A 3,200-nucleotide genomic window follows, 5' to 3' on the forward strand; every position below is an offset into this window, starting at 1 on the left:
TAATGTTTTTTAACACTTGAAATTAATTGGTTAGAAATTTCTTAGCCATTTTTCTACTTTAGCATTTAGAACAATGTTCAGAGGTTCGGTTAAGTATTGTATTTGTTATTGAATCTTTTACTTAAATTCTGAAACTCCATTTATTGATCAGTTTATTAAACAGTGTTATTATCAAAGGATTTTCTTATCAAACATAATTGGTCTTAACAAGTTCTTGCAAGTTTTACAATGTAGTGTCGCATGATATGCACTAGCTTAATAGTTGAGTGCTATTGAGAGTCAACCTGAATGAACTTGGGTAGTTATAAATTGGTTAGATCATATTTTATTGAGAGCGTCTTTAAATGCCCTAAAAGAACTTTAGATATGCTATTTCATGTTTGGTCGTACAAGGTGTCGTCGAGTAATATATATTACATAATTAAGTTGAGAAAACTTACAAATTTGTGAAAATTATATTTTTCAAAACTTACAAATTTGTGAAAATTATATTTTCCCTTTACCAACACACACATGTTCTTTTGCATCATTGGACATCTTAGGCACTATCAGACATTTACAAAATGACCACTGACCATCACACTCTGCATAGTAAAGAGATTATATCAAATTGTTATGGCTCATTCAGATGCAACATTTTTGCGAGTACCTATACCTATTATGCAAAATAAATGCGGTAGAGATGCAACATTTTTGCGAGTACCTATACCTATTATGCAAAATAAATGAGGTACTGTATATGTTATACTAAACCACTGAACAAAGTTTTCCGATTGTTACCGAGGCATCTTCTTATGATCCATAAGAACACATGTAACCATTAAAAATTAAGTACATATATTGTTTAACACTCAAAAATTTTCGGAGAACAAAATCCTGTCATTAATATTCAAGTGTTTACTAGGTAATTCTTTGCATATAACGATCATATTTTTTTGGTCCATCTATTTGTATTTTAATTGTTCGTTAATATAATTAAAAGGATAATCATTTCTGAATACGGTGTTGTGATTCCTTTCATTTATAAGAAGGAATACGGTGCGTCTATATGTTATTTGTTTTTCGATAAAATAATTAAAAGAGTGATTATTTAGTTTTTAATTTTCCAAAGTGTCAGATAATAAGCGTGCGTAGCGTGGGCTAAAGTCCCTAATTTCATAAATAAATAGAAGGATACTTATAAGTTAAATATATATTTGGATAATTTTACTTAGAACTCATAATTTTTTTTCTTAAATGAATTAAAATATATAATTATTAAATATAATTATCTTAATTCTCGAATTTTAAGTTTAGATTAACATTTAAAAATATATTTTTTAAAAATGAGGTTAATAAATCAGCAAAAAATCAAAATAAATAAGTACGTTGTTACTAACATTCAACTTATTAACTTATAATTTATAAATTTAACTTATAAATTAGGTCGATAAACGCTAGTAGATTAGCTGTTAGGGACTTATAAGCCAAAAGTGGCTTATAATTTAGTCACCAAATAAGCCCATATTTCAATATTATTCTTTTACAACTTATCTAAAAAGAATTTGTTTATTCTTATATCTCGGTAATTTTTTTACTTTATTAATTTCATACCGAAATAATCTTTACATATAAAAAAATATTTTTTTGCGTAAAATTTATTGTCAATGAATTGGAGTTGTGTTTATCAATGATGTAAATTTTATATTTTTATGATGTACAAGCCACATCAAAATCGTGGATGGATCAAAAATTGTCTTAGTTTTAAGTTTAAAATAAATAATAAAAAATATACATAAAGTAAAAGTTTATTATGAATATTAGTAAAATTTTATTTATATACAAATGTTCATTCGATATAATCAATTATTATACCTCATTTATTGATTAAAAAACATATTTAAATAATATTAAAGTGGCAATTTAAGTATTTATTAATGTAAATATATTAGATTATATTAATAATAAGAGAAATTATCAAAAATATTAACATTTTAATTTTTTTTACATTTTTACTATCATATCAAATATTTTGCAAAAACACGAAATTAACCAAAATCAAACATACATACATTTAGTTAAATCGAGTTTTTTTGGTTGAATTTGAGGTTGTACGAGGTTGCATGGAGTTACCGAAAATCGTCGTACGTTGTATTTAGTTGAATCGAGTTGTACAAAATCGTGTTTTTGTAAAAAAAAAATAAAATTATAATATTTTTGCAAACAAAAGGTATTTTTATAAAAAAAAATTGACAGTATTTTTACAAAATATTTTTGATCTTGAATATTTATTAAAAAGCTCTAATAATAACTATTAAACTAAAATTTTTGGACGTAAAATTATTATATTTAAAGTAATAGACAAATAGAAGTACAAAGAAGTAGAAGTATAAAAAATAAATTTATGATTTTGCTATGAAAATTAAATTTACGACTTCACTAACATCAAGGACAGGAAGTATAGGAGAAAGCGAGGACTCTGGTAAATGTAATTAATTAATATTAGTATTAGACTTTTTAATAGAGTAACATAATAAGTGCTAATCATTTAATCCTTTAGAGGGTTGTTGTTAGGTCACACACACTGTAGAGAGGGGTGAATACAGTGTATAGCACAATCAAATCGAACTCTAATAACTCAAGTAACAGAAAACAAACTTTATTCAAAACAATAAACTCTGTTATAGTATGGAACTGTCCTCTCTCAGTGATGAACAAATATCACGAGAGCTGCTAGGGTTACAATAATTAATCTTCTCGATAATGATAACACTTATAGTGTAAACCCTATGTCTGTATTTATATACTACACAGTTACAAGATAATCGCTAATTGATATGGAATATAATTCTGCTTCCTAAAATATATCAATCAGATATCTTTTCTTCCAAGTATTCTATTCTTCATAGAATTCCTTCTTCATGCATATCTCTTCTTACGTTTCTCTTGATCTTCTTTTCCTTTCAATCAGCCGCCTTCCTTATCTGAACGTTTCCTTTAAGACCTGATATTATCTTCTGATAAATATCTCCTGAACCTTAAATACTGATGACTTAAGTTTTGACTTCAGTATAAGTGCTGATTTCAGTTAAGTACTGATTTGTCCTGTTTAAGTAAGATCTGAAAACTAAACATAAATCATATTAGACATGACATTATCAAATATATCTAACAATCTCCCCCAACTTGTAAATTAGCATAATATACAAGTTTAACAGATA

The sequence above is a fragment of the Apium graveolens genome, chromosome 10 (assembly GCF_009905375.1).
Source record: "Apium graveolens cultivar Ventura chromosome 10, ASM990537v1, whole genome shotgun sequence".
NCBI classification, from domain to species: Eukaryota; Viridiplantae; Streptophyta; class Magnoliopsida; order Apiales; family Apiaceae; genus Apium; species Apium graveolens.